The 24,522-nt window shown below is 42.5% G+C and overlaps 1 protein-coding gene across 7 annotated transcripts in view; it reads right to left on the reverse strand.

The window, feature by feature from the left end:
• RFFL (ring finger and FYVE like domain containing E3 ubiquitin protein ligase) overlaps positions 1 to 23,674 on the reverse strand; it is a 66,229-nt gene extending 42,555 nt beyond the window's left edge. Inside the window, exons 1-2 of one of the 7 annotated variants that reach the window (XM_086686638.1) lie at positions 23,465 to 23,674; positions 3,596 to 3,738 (exon numbers count right to left, since the gene is read on the reverse strand). The gene's annotated coding sequence lies outside the window, so the exon portion shown is untranslated. Of the gene's footprint in view, positions 1 to 3,595; positions 3,739 to 3,984; positions 8,355 to 8,446; positions 8,574 to 10,843; positions 11,582 to 23,464 lie in introns of those variants that run through there. The other 6 variants (XM_086686640.1, XM_086686641.1, XM_086686639.1 and 3 more) reach the window with 6 other exon arrangements.
• Between the last annotated feature and the right edge of the window lie 848 nt (positions 23,675 to 24,522).

Raw genomic sequence — 24,522 nt, forward strand, 5'->3', positions numbered from 1 at the left:
AAGAGACAAACCAGTTGCTTAAAGCAATGTAAAAACACATTTTCTCTCTGAAGTATCACATGAATGTAGGCTTCAATGTCAAATGTAGCTTTATAATCACCAGTAAAATAGGGATAAATAAAGCCTACCCAAAACAGAGTATTGTAGGTATCAAATAAAATGATACAAGGGAAATAATTTTGTAAAGTACTATATAAAAATGGTAGGTGTGGGGCGCCTGGGTGGCGCAGTCGGTTAAGCGTCCGACTTCAGCCAGGTCATGATCTCGCGGTCCGTGAGTTCGAGCCCCACGTCGGGCTCTGGGCTGATGGCTCAGAGCCTGGAGCCTGTTTCCGATTCTGTGTCTCCCTCTCTCTCTGCCCCTCGCCCGTTCATGCTCTGTCTCTCTCTGTCCCAAAAATAAATAAACGTTGAAAAAAAAAAATTTTTTTTTTAAATAAAAATGGTAGGTGATATTGTAGAACTAAGTTTCAGCAAGCCCAAGAAATATTCAAATCAACTTTGAATGGTTACCTGATGGTTTCAGGTGAAATATATGGAATAGGCACCATGGGCTCAAGTTCATCCAATAGGAACTAAAAAGCTGCCACCTAATAAGAAAGCTTATGAATTTTCTAATACTGCCAAGACTAATAAAAATGTTTGGACTAGTGGTTGGACCCTGGGAACCCACTTCAAACACTGTCTGATGGTGTCAGGATCTAGGCCAGGGAACAGGCTCAGTCAAGGAATTCAACAGTCTACTGGAAGAAACCAAATAATAAACCGTGGAAGTCCAAATAAGGAGGAATAACTCTACTTGAAGAAGGCAGGGAAGGTTTCACATATGAAGTAAGTCTCCTGGGGGATGAGTACTTTGCTAGTCTGAGGGGGAGGCCACCAGAAAAAGACACAGAGTCCTAGAAGAAAGTGCAATAACCAGGGATTCGGAAAATGAGAGAAGTTGGGAAGGGGTTGGGCTGGAGAGAAATGACTGGGGACAAGAAGGAGATGAGACAGGTAACAATAACAGGTAGGACAGGGTCAAATTGTGAAGGATTTCACCTATCAAAATACATTGGTAACAGGGAACCAATGGCACTCTGAAAACCTGAGAATGAAAAGATTTGATTTGGGCTTTTAGGATGATAACTTTGGCAACAATGTGGAGGAGACAGGAGCAGAGAAAGACCCATGGTAGAGTGGCAAAAGCCCAGTCAAGATTTGATAAGGGGGCGGGGGTGGTGGTGGCACCTGGCTGGCTCAGTCCTAGAGACTCTTGATTTTGGGGTCGTGAGTTTGAGCCCCACATTGGGGGTAGAGATTACTTTTTAAAACAATAAATTAAATAAATAAATAAATAAATAAATAAATAAATAAAGTCTTAAAAAAAAAAAAAAAAGATATGATAAGGGTCTCAACCACAAGTTATAAACTCAAATTCCTGGAGGCAAAGTAGGTAAAATGTGACATCTTTAGTATTTAACATCTGGGAGAAGGGTTACCTGTAATCTTTTTTTTTTTTTTTTTAAATGTTTATTTATTCTTGAAAGAGACTGAGCGTGAGCAGGGAAGGGGGAGGAGAGACAGAGAATCTGAAGCAGGCTCCAGGTTCTGAGCTGTCAGCACAGAGCCTGACGTGGGGCTCAAACTCATGAACTGTGAGATCATGACCTGAGCTGAAGTCGGACGATTAAATGACTCAGTCACCCAGGCATCCCAGTTACCTGTAATCATTGAAGAGTGCAGGCCCTGCCTAAAACTATTTACACACATTTTAAGCCATTGGACTGGTTAAACAAAATGTCTACTTTCTGACCTCTGGTACAGTAATGCAATACAGTGGAAATGAAGGAAAACCACACATGAAACAGTACTCCAATAATACAATCAAAAGGGTTTAAGCAACCATGGATTTAGCATATTTAGATGATGTGAGGCATTAAGAAGTATGAATAGGAAGATTTGGTAGACATCATTAACAGAGTTCAAACCTACAGCAATACAAGCAGATAACTGATACTGGGTAGTGGAGATAATGTATGTTAACAATTTAAGATGCCTTTTGAACACTCTGGTAGGTTTGTCAAGTTGGACAAAGTCTATCAAGTTGGAAATAAGGATCTGAAGCGTGGGACAGACAGCTGGTTGGTAAGACATACTGAGGATAGCTGAATTTATGGGTATATTTGAGATCCTTGGAGTAAAGCTACGGGGAAGAGTGGAAAGACACCCAAGGCAAAGCCTTGGAGTATCTCAACATTTATGGGATAGTCAAAAGAGAATACAAAGAAATAATAGAAGAACACTGTAGAAACTCAGAAGAGACAAGGTAGCCTCAAAGCCAAATGAAGAGGGTTGGGGGTGGCAGGGAAGGAATGGTTCAACACTGCCACATGCCAAGCAGAGATTAAGTAAGGTGGAGGCTAAAACCACAACACTGGGTTTGGTAATCTGGAGTTTACTTGGGTTCTTCAGGAAAACACGAGCAAGGTAATGTGGGTAGAAGCCGAAATAACAAACGGTTTGGTAAGAGGATCAGAGCTGAGGAAGTACACTATACGTTCTTCCTCATTCTACCCTGAAAACCATGTGCCAAGTAATATGGACAGAAGTCTAAGAAAACAGACGGTGATTCTTGATATACCCTATGGTCAATGTAAATTCTGACTCTGTGGAAGAAGTGACTTCCAGGCTAAAGCCAGTAGCTAGGTTAAGTTGGGGCAGGGTGTTTTAGAGACGGCTGGCTTATGTAAAGGCCTTAAAGGCCTGAGGTAAAAGAACATGCGCCACTTGGGGGGAACTGGAAGGAGCAGAAGCAAACTTTGTGAGGGGCAACTGCCTAGCATTGAGACTTAAGACTTAAAAAGGTTAGAAGAGAGGGGCGCCTGCGTGGCTCAGTCAGTTAAGCGTCCGACTTCGGCTCAGGTCATGATCTCACGGTTCATGGGTTCCAGCCCCGCATCGGGCTCTGTGCTGACAGTTCAGAGCCTGGAGCCTTGTTTCAGATTCTGTCTTCCTCTTTCTGCCCCTCCCCCATTTGCACTCTGTCTCTGTCTCAAAAATAGATAAACATTAAAAAAAAAATTTTTTTTTAAACAAGGTTAGAAGTGAAGAGCAGGAGGGAGAGAGAATAGTAGTCTGATCAGAATTAGGGATGAAGAGAGGTGCTTCATAGTACCTCAGAAATATGGAAACTCACTGATAAGACAGTGTTCCCTATAATTCGATATTCCCAGTGATTAGGTAGATAATAAAATACCTTTGCTTCTCTCTCTTCCTTTAATAACGGTTCAGTTTGACCAAACTGCTTCTCAAAAAACATAGGACAGAAACTATAAGAGCAAAAGATGGATAAAGCTGTAAGCCTGATGTGTTTGGCTTCTCTAAGGTTTCTGTAATAAATGGTCTAATTAGGTCTAAAACCACATCCAGATCCCAAATGAAGTGAAACTTCTCCCCTTCAGACCCCCTCCAAAGGACTGAAGGACTGACTTTAAGACATCCAAATTGTTAAGGCATTAACGAACTTCTGAGACAAAGGACTGGCCCAGTTCGTCCTGCAGCTCAGTCTAGCTGATGAAAATGAAACTAAGAGAAAACAGTCTGGGGTTACCTGGTTTTGCCTGTTTCAAAACATTACCACAGCAGAGAGCAGGCTGCCTCCAGTTCCTGCCGCTGAGGTCCTTGGAGCCATTTCAGATGAGCTCATCTCAGGAGCCAACAGCAGCAGCTTTCAGGCAGAGTGAATGGTGCCGCCTGGGGACGTATCTTTGGTAAGCGAGATTGCAACAGAGCAGGCGGTTTACCCAGGGCAGTGCTGACTCATGCTAGGCAAAACTCCTCTTTCCCAAACAACCCAGCTTGAGCCAACCACAATCAAGTGCAACCTCGAAAAAGAAGAGGCGCCCCACTGATTTTTTTTTTTAAATCCAGTGCTGATTACTAGGGGCAGCTTCCTCATGGCCCTCCTGCTGGTCGCTCGGCTGCCTCTGGAGCCCTTACCTGGGAGGCTCCAGTGGTCACTTTCCAAAGTTTCATTTGAGAACAGCCCGGGGCTCAGGGCAGCAAGATTACAGAAGGTAGCAGGTTCACAGCCCTGAAGATTTCTCCAGAGTGGCTGATAAAGAAGTCACTTTGCATTTACAAATTAGAACATCTGGGTCAGAGGACTCCGGAACTTGCCCAGTCATCCTTAGCTGGTCAAATCATCAGAGTGAATTTGTCAGCTATGACCAGGCTCACTCTTCTTTTTCCCTACTAGGCCTTCTCTGAACTTTCTATTTCCTTAGGCAATTCAAAATCTCAAATTAAGACAGAAATAACTGAAGGCTTTTTTGTTTAATCAGCTGCCACACACAGCTTAAGCTACATTATCCACCAGCACACCTACCAGATGTTTAAGGAATACAGGAGTGTGTGAAAACTGTATTACCACTTACATTTAAAAATCCCTAAATCTAGGTCGATTCTCATTTATTGGCCAGCTTATTAAATAATCAATTGTAGAATGACTGGTTCATCAACAGCTATTAATTATTATTGAATTTGCCCTGACCAGCTAGAACGGGCTTTGGTGCTATACCAAGAAAACAAAAGATTAAGCCCTTGCTTTCTGTGTTTTCTCATTTGATAAGAAAGAAACGAGATTTCGTATCAGATCCTTCTGTTGCCTGCTCAAAATTTCCCACGGCTACCAGCTCTTCCTTAGCATGGGCATTCAAGGCTCCCATTCCAAGCCTTGTCCATCCTTCAAGGCAGATCCCACATGCTATGAACTCTGGATATAACTACCAGCCCAGCCTGTCATTCAGTAAATGTTATTAGGTTAATTAAAATGTATGTGCAGACCGTCACATTTTGGGTTTAATAACTATGCTACTTAATTCTATTCCTTTTCAAGGGTCTAGTTAAAGAAAAAAAAAAATTATTTATCCAACTTGCTTAATTCCCCTTAATTACATTATTCCAGTAGGATAGCCACACTGGGCTTTATAAGGTTTTATAAAATGTTCTCTCTTTTATTTCCTCCCTTTCAGCATTTTCTTTTTCAGAAAATGGCTGTTTAAAAGAAGTTTTCCTACAGTATGTGTTAATTAGTTCTTTTCAAATGATAAAAGTGTTTTACAGCAGCTGACAACCATTATCTCATGGACCACATTTTAAGAAATATTTCTGTAGTTGATGATAAACAACATTCTGGTATGGAGCAACTCTCAAGGTTCGTACAGTAATGGACAAATATGAAACCTCTTTTGGAAAAAACATTATTGTTAGAGGCTTCTGGCTCATTCTATATTAGTAACTGTAAAAAAGGAAGAGAAAATTCAGATGGTACTATACCCAGGAAGTAAATATAAATTATATAAACAGCAACACGGGGGCCAGAAGCATGAGAATCTCCTAATTCTGCTAAAATAAACACCATTAGCAGGTGAAGAGAAATATGGCAGATTATCATTTCCTGGTTTGGGATTCTATACAGTTCCAATCAATTTCCCCAAAATATAACCATACATACCCATCCCAGTTCCTTCTTTTAGACTGGAAAGGCTGAGGATTACACTGATTTAGGGCTTTCAAAAGATGCTAAATCTGAACAAATGGCTTCAGGCACTTGAAGTTTTATGAGGTTATATGAAAACTAGGAGGTTATATGAAAATGAGAAATAAGAAAAATAATTGTGGCTTTGTGCTTATTAAGTTCTCTCAATGCATTATGTTAAAACTCAGACAAGTTATTCCTCACCTAAAGGTACATTTTATGGGTGGTCACAGGAGAGATTAAGTGTATGTATATGTGTGTGTGTGTGTGTGTGTGTGTGTGTGTGTGATATCTGCACACACTCACACTCACTGTTTTTCTTGAACAGGAATATGTAATGCTATTTATAGCCCCCCCCCTTTTTTTTCTGCAAGAGATCTTAACGTTACAAACGTTAAGTAAGCCAGGTGTCAAAAGAGAAAAAAAAATTCACATCTCTGGATTCTGTCATCTTCCAAATCCATAGAGAATTACCAAATACATACAAAAAGATATGGGAGGATACACACATCAGGGAGGGAACTGCAATGGGAGACCCAGGAGGTATTTTTAGTTTCGCGAGAATTTGAATTTTTTTGTTTTAACAAGGAACACGTATTCAAGTATTGGTAATTTTTTTTTTTTTTTTAATTTTTTAATGTTGATTTTTGACAGAGAGAGAGACAGAGCATGAGCGGGGAAGGGGTAGAGAGAGAGAAGGAGACACAGAATCAGAAGCAGGCTCTAGGCTCTGAGCTGTCAGTACAGAGTCCGACGCGGGGCTCGAACTCACAGACTGTGAGATCATGACCTGAGCTGAAGTCGGATGCTTAACCGACTGAGCCACCCAGGCACCCCAAGTATCGGTAATTTAAAACTGGGTTAAACGTTTTACCATTTATTAACTAATCTTTTCCCTTTCTCACTTTTTCCTCTAATCATCTCCCTTTTACCTACTTTCCCCTCCCCAACATCCTAAAGGATACTGCACATTTATTCTTTTCAACAAAATTAATCTTATTAATGTCCATATCCTTTCTCTTATGGAGAAGAGGTTGAATTGATAAATCCAAGTCTCCAGAAACCAGTGGCTGCCTCAGCTTGTTGAGTATTAGGGACATTGCCAAATTCTCATCTTTGGAGTTCTAGGATCTTCTAACCTTTTTTAAAAAACTAGAGTACCTCCCCTTCAAAAAAGACAGATGAGCATCAATCAAACATCTATCGTCTAATAAATCACAGAAATTAAATGTGAAAAATGAGTAAATTTTAGGATACTCAAGAATCCACTCTAGGGGTACTTAAGAATCCACAGGGGTGCCTACTGAAAATAATTCTTTCTCATCCGAGTCCCTCAGAAATTCTGGATTAGCCCAAGTGGAGAGGCCCCAGAATCAGAATTTTCAATAATCATCTCCTGCTCCCACATGATTCTGATGCAGGTGGGACTCAAGTATTTTGAGATACCAGTCATATAGCTATGTTCCCCGAGCACTGTTTACAATAAAATGAAAAGTTGTGTTTCAAAGACCACCAAAATGAGCCACAGTCTCCTTGAGTATGCCACAGACATTAGTCCTCTTACCCACAAGAATCACCAAGTATACAACAACTGAACTGTATTTATTTTGTCAACTGGACCATTATTTTCTTCAAGCCTCCAGAGACAATTATTACCCTAACTACTCAAGGATTTTAGCTGTCACCCACAGTCATTATTCTGAGACACTTTCACACCTGGGATGCAGTACAAGGGGCTTAATGGAATTTTTATGGCTGTAAAGATTAAAGTTCACTTGACTCAACAGAATAGTCAAATAAAACAAAGGATAAAACCTCCCAAAAGGCACAGGTTGAAAGTAGAGGCTTTTGACTTCCTGATGAGGCAGTTTTGCCCAGAAATTCAAACCATGGGATGCTATATAGCTCATATGTCTTGAGAGTACCCAAATGCCAACTTATCACCACAGCATCAGCCAATGCAGGCTTACTGTAACATTTGGAAGCACAAACCTCCTGTATAAAATGGCCTCTCCTGGGAGACAGAGGCTGTCGCCATGCCGGAGATCATTCCATCTTGGGGCCAGAAGGACCAGGAAGTCCTTTTAATCTTTAACGAGCCACTTTCATGTTCAGGTGTGGGAACCTGCTTCACAGCACTTTGCTGCAAAACAACACCCCCCCACCCCCCAACCAGCTGTGTGAGGGCACGTGACGTGAGTCTGTCCCTGATGGTACAGTGACCAGAATCTGGTCTATAATGTAATTGTGGGCATTTGATTATCCACTGCAGTGTAATAGTTCAAAAGGGTATCCAATATCGAGGGTACAGCAACTGCCTACCTCAGTCACAGTGAAATACTAGATCCCTAAATGTCAGGGAATTGAAAAAGTAGCAAGCCTATGGGAAAAGGAAGAATCCTAAGCTGACAGGACACAGTGGGAGGCCCTAATAACAAGATGGGGGGAAAGGAAGTCAGCAATGTGACCAATCTGCTATCCTGGGCAGCTCAATTTAGAAACCTGGCGATGGAAATGTGGGAACCGTCTGATAGTGTAATTTCCTTTACAAAGCTATTTCTTCATTTTCTCTCCTGAGTTGTTAATACAGAAGAAGGGCAGGGACAGGCCCTTGTCCTCCAACTCCATCACATAAACAACTCCCATAGCTTCATAATGAAGTGACTAGTAGGCTCACGTCCTATTCCCCAGTAACCACCCTCTCGGAACAAAGATTCTGTAATTCAACTCTGAAGATTTCCTGAATTCACAATTCTTCTTCACTGTGTACCTCTGGACTCTCCTCTTTAAATACATCCACACACACTCCTCTTTCTCTCTCTACTCCCTGCCACCTCCCATACCCATGCCCTGCCTCCCATAAGTCAAACTTTCTGACTTTTCACTTTGGTTTCCACTAAAATGCCACAAGATTTAAGTTACCTTCTCGCAGGTGCCCAAGTCTATGGGGCCTCTGTTGACATGTGTCTCATCTGGATGGGTGATTTCTGGCCAAGTAGATAAAACTACCTGTTCACCTACAGTTAATCTTCAAACTGGCTTGTGTAGGCTGTGGAAATAAAAGACTAAGGCTGCACAGCTTGAATGTCCCATCAAGGTAATCAAAATAATGGAAGAGAGACAGTAGACAGGAGAGATTTCAAAATAAAGACTGAACTGTGCATTTCAGTAGCACTTAAGAAAACACTCCATCTGATTAAGCCCCTGATGAGTAGGCTAATACCCAAAGGACTGTACGTTCTCCAAAGATTATTGTGCTCACAGCTCTTGCTTCCCTCAAGATTCATAAAATCAAACTTGCATTACTTATAATAAAGTGGATAGGTAGATTCCGACATCCAGAATTCTGCTGATTTCCTTGCAAATAAAGCTACAACCTTATTTCAACCCAAACTCATGTAACGAAGAATAAAATACATTTTGTTTAGGTCTTTCAAAGGTACCTCTCATGCCTTCTCTCATGCCTTTTATAAGAGAACAAAAGGGGTTAGAAAAAGGAAAACAACACTATCCCAAGCTGAAGCACTTAAAAAAAAAATCACAGCCAAAATGCCCATAATACATTCTCCACTGAAAACAAAAAAAGCATTAACACAACAGCAGATGGGGACTATGGGAACATGAAGACACACACACACAGAATATACATACACATAGAGTGAAAAAAGATACAAAACACATATAGTTCAAAAGTTTAAAACCATTTCATAGTAGTTACTTCTGATAAGGATGGGGTTTACCTCCTGCTTTATATTACACTCTCGTGCTATTTTAGTATTTTTAAATGAGTGACATAAGCTAAGTAATATTACCAGAAGTGGGGTACCTAAGGTCACTTGACAAAAAAACAGCTATGTGAATAAGATGGTAGGGCCATTGTAAAATCAATTTTCAGCATATTTAAGGATATTTTCACTGAGGCAAATTTCTAAAGAAGTAACCAGAAATTTGAGGCACCTGGGTGGCTCAGTTGGTTAAGCATCCAACTCTTAAAAAAAAATTTTTTTTAATGTTTATTCACTTTTTGAGAGACAGAGGCAGAGCGTGAATGGGGGAGGGGCAGAGAGAGAGGGAGACACAGAATCCAAAGCAGGCTCCAGGCTCTGAGCTGTCAGCACAAAGCCTGACGCAGGGCCCGAACTCACAGACTGTGAGATCATGACCTGAGCTGAAGTCAGACACTTAACCGACTGAGCCACCCAGGTGCCCCCAAGTATCCAACTCGATTTCAGCTTGGGTCATGATCTCATGGTTCATGAGTTTGAAGTCCCGTCCCTGTCCGTACACCCCCCCCCCATGCCTTGTCAGGCTTGCAATTCTCACTCCCCCTCTCTCTCTGCCCTTCCCCAACTCGTACCCTCGCAAAAATAAATAAAACATTAAAAAAATAAAAATTAATAAAATAAAGTAAGTAAAACATTAAAATAATAAGTAAAAATTAATAAAATGAAATAAACATTTTTAAATTATACATAAGTATAAATTAAACATTTTTGAATTATAAATATAAAATAAAATAAAAATTTTATTATAAATAAATAAAAATAAAATAAAATAAAAAAATAAACATATATAAACCATCCGACTCAGCAATTGTACTCCTAGGCACTTAATCTAGAGAAATTAAAATTTGTATACACAAAACACCTCTAAACAAATGTCCGTGACAGTTTTATTTACATTCTGAAAACTGGAAACAACCAATAGGTGAATCGCTAAAAAAAACCTGTGGCACATCCACTACTTCTCAACAAAAAGGAACGGGCTACTACAACACACAACTTGCATGGAAGGCATCATGCTAAGTTAAAAATGCCAATCTCAGAAGGTCACATATTGTTGTGAATCCATTTCCATAACATTTCAGAAATGACAAAATTATACAGACAGAGAACAGATCGCTGGTTGCCAAGGATTAGGGATGATGTGACTATAAAAGTGCAATTACTCATTCAACTGTCCAATCACCACGGGGAACCCAGAAAGGCGAAAAGTTTGTAAAGCAAAGCACATTTCTTCTTATGTTGCAGTTCCTACCATGCCAGAAAAAAAAGAAAAAAGATTCTCTAAGCATGGATCAGTTGCTGGCCCAACCACCTGAAATACATTTCAGGCATTACCTGTGCCTCATCCCTCCCTGTATTTCCGTCTGAGCTCCCCCAGAGCCATAAGCAATGAGCCAAAAGGCAGAAGTAACCCATACAGAATGAATTCTGCTGTAGTTTCAGCTCAGCATTCAGCCGAAAGGACCCTGCTGGAAATCAAAAGCATCTGAACACTGCAGCAACAAGACAAAGAAATTGTAAAAGACGTGGTTACCAGGTAGGGCACCTCACATGTGACAGGCTTCTTACTACAAATAGCTTTCCTTACAAGTCTCAGGAGCATTCTCCAAAAATGTGAGGGAGACGTTAGCAGAAAAAAATTAAATGATGCTTCTTCTGTGATTCTTCAAGCCAGTCCTCAAGGGTTTCATACGTAGGGGAAGCAGGACACGTGTCTCAAGCCCAGAGAGCAAAGTTTTACTTTCTATACTGATCAGGACTTCCTCCTGAAAATGGTCTATCACCATTTATTCCGTTATCATTTACAACAGGAAGTCAGAACATCTACATGTCTTATGTAGAGGGCAATTTATTGAGGCCTAGTGACAAACAGGAAGACACTGCCCCCACCAGAAAAAAAATAATTGAAAAATGAAAAGCCATCAATAAATCCTTCTCTAAGCCAAAGCTTTAGCTGTTTAGCCAAATGTGCTTTTAAGGGTGACTGGTTTATACACCAAATACAATTACAGGGGCACCTGGGTGGCTCAGTTGGTTGAGCATCCGAGTCTTGATTTTGACTTAGGTCATGATCTCATGGTTCGTGGGTTTGAGCCCCACACTGGGCTCTGTACTGACAATGCAGAGCCTGCTTGGGATTTTCTCTCTGCCCCTGCCCCACTTTCTCTCTCTCTCTCTCTCTCAAAAAAAATAAATAAATTTTTAAAAATACAATTATAATGTTAGAATTTGGAATAAACCATGAAACGACACTTCAGTGCTAACAGAACTAAAACTAGTAAGTAACAAGTGTTGCTAACATCTTTTTTTTTTTTTTTTTTTTTTTAAGAGAGAGAGCTAGAGAGCCAGCAGGGGAGAGGGGCAGAGGGAAGGAGAGAGGGAGAGTGGGAGACGGAGAGAGAATCTTAAGCAGGCTCCATGCTCAGCATAGAGCCCCAAGTGGGGCTTGATCCCATGACCCTGGGATCATGACCTGAGCCAAAACCAAGTCATACACTCAACAAACTGAGCCACCCAGGCACCTAATACTCCTTTTAAATACCATTCCACACAAAGAGGCCCACATATAAGAAATTTCAAAGCCCACCACTATATGAACTAGAACCTACTTCTGAAGACATACTCTGAAAAGTAATGGTAACGGATGTGTCAGCAGACCATGCGGCCACTATAGCCTGGTGGTTGAAAGCTTGGACTTCACAGCCAGAAGGGTTCAAACACTATGTGGCCTTGCACCCATCACTTAACTTCTCTGTGCAGTGTTTTCACATCTGTGGAACAGAGAAACTAGTACCCATGCTTCGTAAAACTGTTGGGAGGATGAAATAAGTTCATATAGTTAAGTCCCTGCACACAGCAAGTACACAGGGAGTGTTGGTAATTTTTATACAGGTAAAATATGGCACAAAGACAAGTATAACACAGCAAAAGAAATGTCAGTCTTTTCATCAGTCTTCCACCAAATTCTCTCATACTTTTAGACAAGAGTAAGCCTTCCCCTGACTCCCACCAAACAACGCATACAATTCCGTTCAGAAAAAAAGTATCATTTTACACAACGGAATGAGTAAAATAAATCCTGCTGAGCAGGCCTAATGCTTCCCAAACTCTCATGGGCAAAATATGATTTCAATAGGAAAGGGGGCTGTTTTGTCGAGACAGTTTTATAATGTCCTTCACCAAATCAAATGTTCAAAGTGCAAATTCAAGGCTTCACACAGCAGGCACAGACTTTCAAAAACATCTGCATGCTCACACTCATGTTCTCCATCCTTCTTTCCTAATCAAGGTTATAATAACCAAAGTCCTCTGTAGGTGGCACACTGCCGGACAACGTGCCATCCTACTGAATAGTCAGTAACTAGGAAAGAAAGGCCCAGGGAGTCATACTCTCTTTACAGCCCCCCACCCCCACCCCACCCCAGTCAGAAAGATGGCGAGAGACATTTGTTTGAGAGACACTTAAAGAAAACAGTTTTGACTTGAATAATCTAGACACAATGCCATACCTTTCTCCACTTCTAGGTTTCCCAACTATTCAGGGAACAGCGTAAATTGTTTCCAAAAGTGTTCAACAATGCTTGTCCAAAGGCCCCAACAGAGCTGGTAATTTAGACAGCTGTGCTAGGAGCCACAGAAGCTGCATTTTCTAACTAGTATTGCTTCTGAACAATTGAAACTTTCTCCAGTGCAAAGTCCAGACACAGGGAGCAGTGTTCCTTGAGAACATCCAAACAGTTTCATTTTTGTTTAACCACCAAAATAACAGCTCCAATAATCTATCAAGTTTGACATTTTATCCAACTAGGCAATTTAAACCAGGATGCAAAGCCTGCAGAGATTATCCCCACCTGCTCCATATCAACATTCATTCTGACATTACAGCAACACAAACTAGGAAGATTTGTTCCTAGACTACTTATAAAAGGCTTCTAATGGGGCGCCTGGGTGGCGCAGTCGGTTAAGCGTCCGACTTCAGCCAGGTCACGATCTCGCGGTGAGTTCGAGCCCCGCGTCAGGCTCTGGGCTGATGGCTCAGAGCCTGGAGCCTGTTTCCGATTCTGTGTCTCCCTCTCTCTCAGCCCCTCCCCCGTTCATGCTCTGTCTCTCTCTGTCCCAAAAATAAATAAACGTTGAAAAAAAAAAAAAAAGCTTCTAAAAAAGGCACCGCAAACTTTAGTGCCTCAAAAAAACTGCACATCCCCATATTTTATTTTGTCTCACACTTTTAAGCAGGTTTTATTAACTGTGAGTAAAGTTACTCACAGTTAGGCCAAGAGGTTGAAAACTCCTTTTTAGTGGTTAGTCAAAAGAGGTAAACATCCCTCCTGAGCCAGGCACCAAATGCAAGTTGTACTGACTTATTCTTAAACATATTAAAGGTAAGTATCCCTCACCTAATCTCCAAGTAGTAACACTGTGGTTCTGAATTAGCAAATCACCAGGTGATGGAACTTCTCTCCCCAAGCAGGGATGGGAGCTCAGGGCTGTTTCATTTACAGGTAACAGGTAGCTGAGGAGACAGTGATTATCAATGTCCTCAGAACCACCTAGAACAATGCTATTCAAAGTGCCTTAAGCTCCTCTGGGCCTTAAATTCCTCCTCTGCAAAATAAAGGCAGCCTCGTAATTTCAGAATTTCTCAGCATCACCACCACCACCACCATCATCATCATGGTCGTCAGAAACCCAAGCCTCAGTCCCAAACACTGATTGTATAAGTCTAGGCTAAGAAGCAGGAAACTGAATTTTTTTTACAAGTGCCCAGGGGATTATGGGGCACACTAAAATTTGAGATCAGCCATATATTTTTTATATGTTATAGCAATGTTTTTAGGAATAAAAAAGGTTACAATTTGTGTGTAATCCCTGATAAATTATCTTAGGTAAAGAATATTTTTAATTTCGTATATTAAAACTTACAGAAAGCATATTTTAATGTTTTTAAAAAAATTTTTCAATGTTTATTTTTTAGAGAGATGGAGTGTGATTGGGGGAAGGGCAGAGAGACAGGGAGACAGACTCTGAAGCAGGCTCCAGGTTCTGAGCTGCCAGCACAGAGCCCGACGCAGGGCTTGAACCCACGAAACATGAGATCATGTCCTGAGCTGAAGTCCAGCACTTAACAGACCGAGCCACCCAGGCGCCCCAATACACTTTTATAATATTTGTAATATGTAACAAATTTCAACTTTTCCCCATTTTTAAATTTTTTTTTAGTAATCTCTACATCAATGTGGGGCTCGAACTCATGACCCTGAGACCAAGAGTCACGTGCTCTACCAACTGAGACAGCCAGATGCCCCAACTTTTCCCCATTTATAAAAATGACATTGGTGAGGGTGCCTGGCTGGCTCAGTAAGTGGAGCCTGTGGCTCTTGATTTCAGGGTTGTGAGTTTGGGCCCCACGTTGGGCACAGAAGTTAAAAAAAAAAAAAAATGATGTTTGGTTGGGAAGACCAAATGTAAATTAAAACACATGTAAATATGTACATGTTATGACATCAAAATTGTTTTGTTTGTTTTTAGAGAGAGTGCAAGCAGGGATGGGGAGAGAGAGGGATGTAGGGAGAGAGGGGGAGAGAGACTCTTGAATTTTCTGCAATCCCTCCCAAATAAAACCAGTGGCTTATTTTTATGTTTGTGTTGTTTCTAAAAAGATGAGACAAGGAGGATTTCAGGCTACGGTTTATGAGCATTTCCAAAAGTAGGTACAGTGCAGGTATGGACAGCCTATATCTCAAATAAAAACCAATTTAAATATAATTGTCAGTGTATTTTCATTTTCAGTATTAGTTTTGGTACTACAAGAGACATGTTGATATGCTGTATGAAAAAAAATGTTTAATGTTTATTTATTTATTTTGACAGGGGGTGGGGAGAAAAAGAGAGAGAGAGCACCTATGTGCCTGCAAGCAGGGTAGAGAATCCCAAGCAGGCTCCACTCTGTCAGCACAGAGCCCAACACAAGGCTCAATTTCACAAACCCAGCCCATGAGATCATGACCTGATCCGAAATCAAGAGTCAGACACTTAACTAAGCCACCCAGGCACCCCTCAAAAATTTTATCACACAAAGTTTAAGAATTTGATGAAGATCATCTGGAGGTGAAGTGGCAGAATGATACCATTTTTATGTCCCCCATTAACTGGCTGGCTCACTGTCCCTATTCATCAAGCTGCTGGTCCGCAACTGTGTCAACAACCCAGAGAGTTAGGAAACACCTAACTGGATCAGACCAGTGGGCATGGGAGTAGAGGATTCAGATTCATCTGGAGTGCTGGGTCCAACTATACGATGAGGGCAGTAAGGAAGGTGGAGTGGCCTTTGTCAAGCTTTCTGGGAATATTCAGGCACCCCCTCGCTCCACCCGTCCTGTAGCAAACACTGGCGAAGGCAAACTTCAGCTTGCACTCAGAATGATTAAGCAAATTCTTCCATCAGTAAATAAAATGATCAAGAACGGTACCTGAAGTCCAGTCATGCCCAAAAGGTAGAAACCAAGGCAAACAGGAGAGAAGCTGAAAGACTAAGAATTTCCCGCTATGGGCTGAGAGGGTCCTAGCATCCGCAATTCTTCCTGCCACCTTCTTCCAACTGTACAAAATGTTAGCCCCTAACTCTCCCTCTTCACCCCTCCAAAAAATCCCAAATGCCCAAACAATGGCTGCTACTTTACAAAAAAAACCAATTCCCCCTCTTCCTAGAACCATCCTTGACTAAAGATTCCTCCAACTAACTGAACTTCAGCTGACCTACTGCTGCTAGAGCAAGCCCTAGAAAACACTCTGCTCTCTTTCTCCAAACTAGAATGCTCCTTTTGTCCAGCATTTTCGATTAAAGCCTTATGCTCTGGTGAATCTTCTTCCACACCAATAAATAATAGTTTACCATGGTCAAGAGGAGGTATAATTAATTGGTTGTGGACCCACTGACTCAGGACCTAGGAAAAGGTTGGAAGCAGAAATAGGATGAGGCTATTTCCCAGGCAGATGTCTTAAACATTATCATAAAGAAAAAAGGTAAGATTCACAGAAAATACTGGAGGGACAACACACTTCTATACATTTTAGGATCAAATCTTGTGCTGTTCGTCTGTATGCCTGTCATCTGGACTGAGACTGGAAAGATTTTCCAAAGCAAATGAGTAGAGCATGAAGAAGATGGGGTGGGAGAGAAGGATGCTCCATTTACTTAAGAAAAGCTTTTTTTTTTTTTTTTGCAAGTCTTTTAACATAATCCAGCAGTTGCAAATAAACAATGGTGCTGATTACTAACGAACTGCATTAACCACTCAGAGGCCAGCAGAGCCTCCAGTTGGCCTAACTTCCTGTAAGTTTCAGCATTTCTTTCAAGAGGATCAAGGCAGTTAAAATGTTTTCAGCGATCAGACTGGCTCCTGGTAGTTCAAATGGGGATGGGCTTCCCCTCCCTTTAGAACTGGACTGCGGGAAACAAAAAGTTGTCCTAGGGAGCCCTGACCACTCCACAACCCAGAGACAATGAAATTGGGTCTTTATACGCGATTCCAGAAGGCCTGAGCATGTTAAACTGGGAGATGGGGGCCTAGCCCCCAGCACCAGAGAGGGGCAGCTTTAAAAAGTCAAGTAACACTTGCTCAACAAAATTTTTTAAAAGTTCAAAATCAGCACGAGGGGTAGCTGCTGAAAAAGGCTGCTGAGATTGCAAGAAGGTTTTGCTTATCTTTTTATAGGAGAGGACAATGGAGAAATTACCAGACCAAGGTCACTTTCCATTAAAAAAAAAAAAAAAAAAAAAAAAACACAAAAAGAGGCTGGAAGCCTTAACAGAGCTAAAAACCTGTGTAAAGTCATGACTCCATGAAATCAGCAGCCTGGTGAGAATCTCTGCAAGAATCCTATAGGAAATGAAGGGCGGATTAGAGTAATTAAACGTAAAGTCTCCTCGAGAGCAACTTCTGTTCCTGAAGACTAGAGCCATTTCTGTGAAACATTATCATAGAAAAATTGTGAGGAGGATTTGCCAGGCAGCTCAGCCTCTCCACTTTCACATCAGGTCTGCAAACGCTATGATCTAAAAAGAACAGAGCGGTGATTTGGGGAGGGCATTAAATAATACACCTTATCAGAGAAACCCACTCCACTCTCCAGTCTTTGCAAAAGTCCACATGCTCGTGTAAGTGTAATATACTTAGAGGTTTCAAAAATTACACACATTTCCTCAAAAGAGATGTAAGGAAAAAATATAATCATGGGGTAAAGGCCAAACATTGTCTCTTCTGAATGCTTAAATAGCCAATTATGTGCCTTAATACATTAATTCTATGGAGAGAAAGAAGACCATTACAGGAAAGTTGAATAAGACATCTTAAAAAATGTACCCTGGGGCCTAAGTCCATTCAACTGACAGTAAAATCACCCCCTCAAAAAAGCAGTTTTATGCAACATCTAGTATTTTAATTTCCCAGCTGCCAAGAGAAATATATAAGGAGCAGAAATTAAACTAATTATGTCAGCAGCGCAGTGAACAAAACTTTAATTGTATTACACACCAGTTAGACATTTGCTGAACAATACAAAGGCCCTTAAGGGTAGAAACTTCTTTAGAATATAAATGATTCCCAATCAAATGACAAAAATTAGTCTGTTTGGGCAATAAACAGATTCATGGTTTAGACACAAACTTTCAACCAACATCATAATTCAATATAAAAAATAAATATATGGTATAAGAAAGAAATCTTGAAAATGGCTTTGAATCACTCTCTGATTTACATATGCTGTATCATTAATAGGTCCTTTAAGCCAGTATTGTACTAATCAGCTTTTTTAACATCCTGCCCACAAAAGGGCCTATTCATTTAGCTGGGAGACAGGTGTTAGCAACCAGCAACCTCTCTTTTAGCCTGGAGTTTCAGGGGCCTGGCCTGTGATTACTGGGGCATGATTGGCAAGTCGAAAGGAAGGGCACTTTGAAAGGGAGGAGAGAGGGAAAGAGAAACAAAAGAGACCGAAAGGGAGAACGGGAGATGAGGGAAGAAATGGATGTCAGCTGCTACTTAACGGGGCCACCCTTACAGCCTCCTAGACTGACATGAGTGCCCGCGCACTACCACCCAGATAGATACGTATGGCTGAATTTGGATGGCATTAATTCATTTCTGCAAACAGTAACTCTGGATATATGCCTATACTCCTCTCATTCTAAAAACACTTTTGAGTGTCCTATGACTCATTCTTCTTTACCCATATCATCCAGTTCCTAACTTTAGTCCTCACTCTTTCAGAGACTCTCTAAAAGAGCTGACAGAGTAGATATTCCTGGAAAGAGATACAGAGAAGGCCAGATTTAGAAAGACATCTTAAGCCTCTGGAATAGAAATCCTAACAGAAAGTAGAAGTGAACATTCATGGAGTTGCCTGCAATGTATAAAGAACGGATCTTCTCTCTTTTAATCCACGGAACAATCCCATCAGGCATTATTTTCATCTCGGGGATGAAGAAAATGAAGCTGACAAAGATTAAGGAACGTGTCTTGAAGTAGCAGAGGCCAGGAGGTGGAAGAATTGGGATTCAAAACCAGGTTTGTCTATTTCCTCAACTGTTACACTTTTCCCAAGTTTAATTCCCTAACTAACATGTTGAGTGCCCCAATTGTTTTAACTGGGATGGTTCTGTACTTCAGCAATTGTGCTTCCTTCCATGAACTCCGCAAAGGACCCGTGACTAAATTTTATTGACTATTAAGCCTCCATTATTTTCAATAAAGCTCTTTGGCTATGAAGCAGTGAAACATCTGGCAAGTTGGCTTTATTTTTAAATCCTACACGCGGAGAATTCCCAGGCATCTCTCCTATCCAACACTGATCGTAACTAGATTCGACTACCGATTCAGACCTCCAGTCGTTTCCACATTATCATTCATTTGTCCACTCAGGAAATAAAGGAAGCTACTTTCACCAACCCTCCCTCATGACTCCAGATAGATAATACAGCGGGAGGGCGGGGGGGGGGGGGGGGGGGGGCCTCTTTGTAAAGTAATTTACATAAAAGTTATAAAAGCTCTTTGTTATCTGTCATGACTAGGAAATGGGCTATTCTAGCAAATCAAACATCCTGGATACCATAATGATGCTTTTAAAGGGACTACCATTTGTAAAGAATTTCAAAGCAGTGCAACAGTGGCTCCCAAACCTGGCTGCATATCAGAATCGCTTTGGGGACCTTTTTGGAAATAGATGCCAGAATGGTTTTTAAAATGTAGATTCTTGGGGCGCCTGTGTGGCTCAGTCAGTTAAGCTTCTGACTCCGGCTCAGGTCATGATCTCACTCAGGTCATGATCTCACAGTTCGTGGGTTGGAGCCCCCCATTGGGCTCTGTGCTGACAGCTCGGAGCATGGAGCCTGCTTTGGATTCTGTGTCTCCCTCTCTCTCTGCCCCTACACGGCTCATGCTCTGTGTCTCTCAAAAATAAAATAAACATTTTTACAAAATTAAAAAAATAAATAAAATGTAGATTCTTGGTCATCACTCATTCACTCAATCAAATCTCCAGGAGGTGGGGCTGGGAAATCTGTATTTTTAAAGAACCCTTTAGTGACTCAGCTGCAAACTGCAGCTTTCAAGGAATGGCTGGCTTTTGGGAACTCCTTGCAATAAAACACACTAAAAAGGCTAAAGGCTGCACTGAATACAATGTGACCTTTTTTTACTGATTCGGGAAGACTTGGGGATCTCCCAAAGGCTCTAGTTCATCATTCACTACTGTCACCAGTCACTGTACTGGCAAAACCAGAAAGGAAAGGTTAAGATTTTGTATTGGTACAAAGCTGGAAAAACCAGCTTTGGTTTTCCTATCAGATTCAAAAAGCTAATTTTCCCCCAGAGGAAACACAGATTTTATGCTTGCTCTGAAAAAGGAAAATGTTTAAGATTGTGCAGTAGGATTCTCTTAACCAACTGTTTGGCTCCAATTCAGAACGTTAACAGGCCCAAATGCATCAAAAATGGGGAATATTCAACCTGCACAGGGGAAAGCAAAGAAACTTCATGACCATCTTAATCAAGAGAAAGGAAGGTAATGGGTTTAAAGTAAGAATGGCATTATAGGATTAGATAAAACCACTGTCCTGACCATGGCAACTGATAAATCCTGGAAACTGGGAGAGCCAAGGCCTAGGATTCCTTCCCGTTAGGGATGGATTTCATTTGAGATGTAACAGAATATCCTATTAAAAGTCCTATTTAAAACACTGTTGATAATATAAAGTCACGATACAAGAAAATGACCAAACCATTTCCCTATTGAAAGAATGGGAGTTCGCGTGTTTGCATATAAAAAGACTGTCCTTGTGTGTCAACTATAGTTCAATTAAAAAATAAACCAAAAAAAGGTAATAAAAAAATAGATTGTCCTTATAATTACCAAAATCTTTCTTACATAAACACAAGTAACCACTACCAATAACCAGTAACCAAACAAAAATAATAACCAATCATTACCAAACAATAATAAAGCAGCTCGTCCCTTGAGATTTAACCAATAGCAATTGAAAACTATGTATTCTCATTAAACTCTAAATTATAACTTAGCTCTGTATTGCAGAGGTGAGGAGATTCGAAAGGTACATAGGTTAAAACTTTCATCCCAAAATATAAACACTATGGTCAGTACAAGTTTGATATAAAAGTCTCTAGAGGAGCCTGGATGGCTCAGTCAGTTGAGCAACCAACTCTTGATTTCAGCTCAGGTCATGATCTTGAGGTTCGTGGGTTCAGGCCACATGTGGAGCTCTGAGTGGATATTGTGGAGCCTGCGTGAGATTCTCTCTCTCTCTCTCTCTCTCTCTCTCTCTCTCTCTCTCTCTCTCTCCCCCTCCCCCTGCTCATGGGTGCAGCACTCTCTCTCAAAATAAATATTTTTTTAAGTCTCTAATCTACCATTAAAGCAACAGCAGCATTAAAGATTCTATTATAAGACATCAAGGTGGAATTTGTCCCCCTAACACTCTTTAGGTGTCTATAGGTGTTTCCAGAAAGTTCTAGGGACAATACTCTTACAGATGGGTGTGGCTATATTAAACATGACAGTGAACATGTGTTTAGGGAAGAAATTGTGCCCTTTTTTGTTACTGTTGCTGTTTTGTCTTTTCTAAATGCTGGTAATTGAAAATGCTTTTTCCACTGCTATCTTAAGAGGCCTTAAAGATGCATTATTAGATAGTGCTAAGCAGTTAGTTATGTCAACCTCTTGGCCATGAGAAAGATTAAAAACATGTTAATTTCTGGGGCACCTGGGTGGCTCAGTCGGTTAAGCAACCGACTTCGGCTCAGGTCATGATCTCATAGTTGGTTGAGTTCGAGCCCCGCGTCGGGCTCTGTGCTAACAGCTCAGAGTCTGGAGCCTACTTCAGATCTGTGTCCCCCCCTCTCTCTACCCCTCCCCTGCTTACACTCTGTCTCTCTGTCTCTCAATAATAAATAAAAACATTAAAAAATTAAAAAAAAATTAATTTCTAATCTGAGAACAGCTCTTGTTTTGTGCGTATTATTTTAGCAAATGGTTAAATTAAGTCAATTTAGAGGATTTAAAACCCTTGATCCCAATGTAAACAGTCAGAGTAACAGCTCTCTACCTCTACCTGACCAATTTGAAAGTTTTTAGTGGGCTTATCTTCATAATTAGATATAGACATTAAAGTGTGTGGGTGTCTCCTAGATTACATGGAAATTTCCTTCAAGCACAATCAAGTTATTATTTAGCCTTGCCACATCAAGTTGTTATACACAACTTCCAAACTTAAGAAAAATAACACCTCTAAATCAACTGTAATTTATGAACTGTACTCTGAAGTTCAAAATTATTAGGAAATATGCCATAATGCTTCAGAAATACTTGCCATCACCCACTTCCTTGAAATGTGAAAAAGAACACAATCAGGAAAAAACGATAAAGAAGTTATTCAAACCTGAAATCCCCTGAACGGAGAGCAACCCTGCATCTCCCAACCCTGGAACTCTGTATAGGAACTCGGCCCAGCACCTGTCCCCTGCCTACTCCCATTCCTAAAAAAAAATGGCTCAATAAATAGGACAGCTTTGGTCACATTGCAGTAACTTGAATTGTCACTAAGAAAATCACAAGGCTCCCCAGACAGCTGTAGCAACAGGAGTGACGGGAAATCTTCCCGGTCCTCCAAACCACCTGTAAAAGGGGATGAATAAGGAACTCGCTGCTTTCTAGAAGGCCACATGCACCTGTGGATGTCTGTAATTAGGTCACCGTGGCCTTTAGCCAAGGTGCAAAGTGACAGTAGTGGGTAAAGCCCTATTTCCAAGCTAACCGTAATTCCTCCCCGCGGTAGACTGGGAGGAGCTTGATACACCCTTCCTTGATTACACAAGCAGTTTTTTCCCACTAGAATAAATGACAGGCCAACAAAAACGAGAAAATATGCTGTTGTTTGTATCTTCTACCAGCCCGAAATCAGGCTCTGAGCAGACAGATGCCTGCCATGCTCTGACTCCCCTGGTCTAGCCATACTTCCCTACGCCTGGGCAAATGTCTCAGGGGCTGCCGGCTGCAGAGAGGCCCCACTTCCCTCTCCGTCTTGGCCACTGACGACCTCACACACCATCTCACACGAACAGAGGACAAATCCCTAAAGCGGGAGGGGGTAGGGGGCAGCACATTCCCAAACTTCTCCACTAAGCCTCCAAACTCCAGCCGTCTCCTTCCGAGAGGCCCGAAAGGCCCCTCCGCTAGGAAGCAGGGACAAGCCAGCTCCTTTAAGGGGGCACCAGGCCGCCGCGTACCTGACTCAGTTTCCTCTGCCGTAAGGCGGCATCTTTCCCCCCACAAACCAATTGAACCTGCCGTTATGTAAGACGTTTGGGGATATTTGAAAAGACCAGTCTCCTGTTACTGCCCCCACAGGTGAAATGCTTTCTTTGGAAGGACTTTTACTGGGACAGGTGCGAGCTGCCCCGGATGCGGAGACTTCCAGCGAGGCAGGGAGAGTCCCAGGCCGCGCCCCGCACGGAGGAGGCGCTTCCAGACCACAGCGCGGCGAGAGCCGAGGCCGAGCAGCGCCCCCACCCCGGCCTCCCCCAGGACCCCACCCAGGCCGGGCGCCCCGCGGATCCCAGCGCCGCCGCCGCCGCCTCCTCACCTGCCGCGGCCGCCCGCCCGGTCCGCACCTGGGAGGGGAGGGGAGGGGAGGAGCCGGATCCGGGCCGCGGACGCCTCAGGCAGGGGGGCTTCGGACTCCGCCGCGGCGGCGTCTCCGGGGCTGAGGGGCACCGGGGGGCGGTCGCGACATCCTCACGGGCGGCCCCAGGAAGTTGGCCCCCCCACCCATCCCCAGCCGCCCGGCCCGGCCGCTCCCGCCCCTCGCGCGGCCCCGCCCCCGGCGCGGCCCCGCCCCCTCTCGGGAGCGCCCCTCCGCTCCCGCAGCGCCCGAGCCACCATAGAGAGGGGCGAGGCACGCGGCGGGCTAGAGCGCGGCCTCCGAGCGCGCCCCCTGGCGGAGCTGGGGCCGCCGGAGGCGGGGCTGGCCGAGTCTGAGCCTGAGTCCTGTGGATGCATGCATTCGCCCCTATCTGGGCATCTCTCTGCTCCTCGTTGCCTTGGTCACCAGACTGCGCGACGAGCTGGAGTCCAGGTCTGAGGCTCAGCTAGATGGTGGCCCAGCCTGGTGACCTTGAGCGAGTCCTTTAACATCTTTGAACTGGTTTCGTTGTAAGAGGTTGTGAGTCGCCTCTCCTATCTCATTGTTCCTCGCAACAATGCTATAAGCAGGTGATGGTTCATAATGGAGGCAACCCGGGCCCATCAGGGTTCATTAGTTTAGTCAAGGTTCTGTAGCTGGAAAGCTATTAGAAGCCAGATCTGTAAGACATCAAAACCCATGCTTGTCCCACTCACTCGCTGGCACCTCCCTCTTCTAGGATTTCCCAGTCTAAACCCCCAGGGTTAGTTTTACCCTAAGAGGGTGAGGAAACTGCTCAGAGGAAGGCCTTAGTAAAAGGAAAATGACCCTGTGCTCGGGAGCCCACCCTGGCTATTCATCGGCTGTGTACCTTTCAGCAGGTACTAACACCTCCGAACTCCAGCTTCCTCATTCTTGAAAGAATTGGAATGGTTTAGGAGGTAGGTTGGTATGAGGATTACGGAGCACTACGGAGAAGTGCTTAGCAAACTATAAAGCACAAGGGTTGCATGGGGGAT

Source organism: Puma concolor, chromosome E1 (genome assembly GCF_028749965.1).
Source record: "Puma concolor isolate L17-30 chromosome E1, mPumCon1.1.hap2, whole genome shotgun sequence".
Classification (NCBI taxonomy): domain Eukaryota; kingdom Metazoa; phylum Chordata; class Mammalia; order Carnivora; family Felidae; genus Puma; species Puma concolor.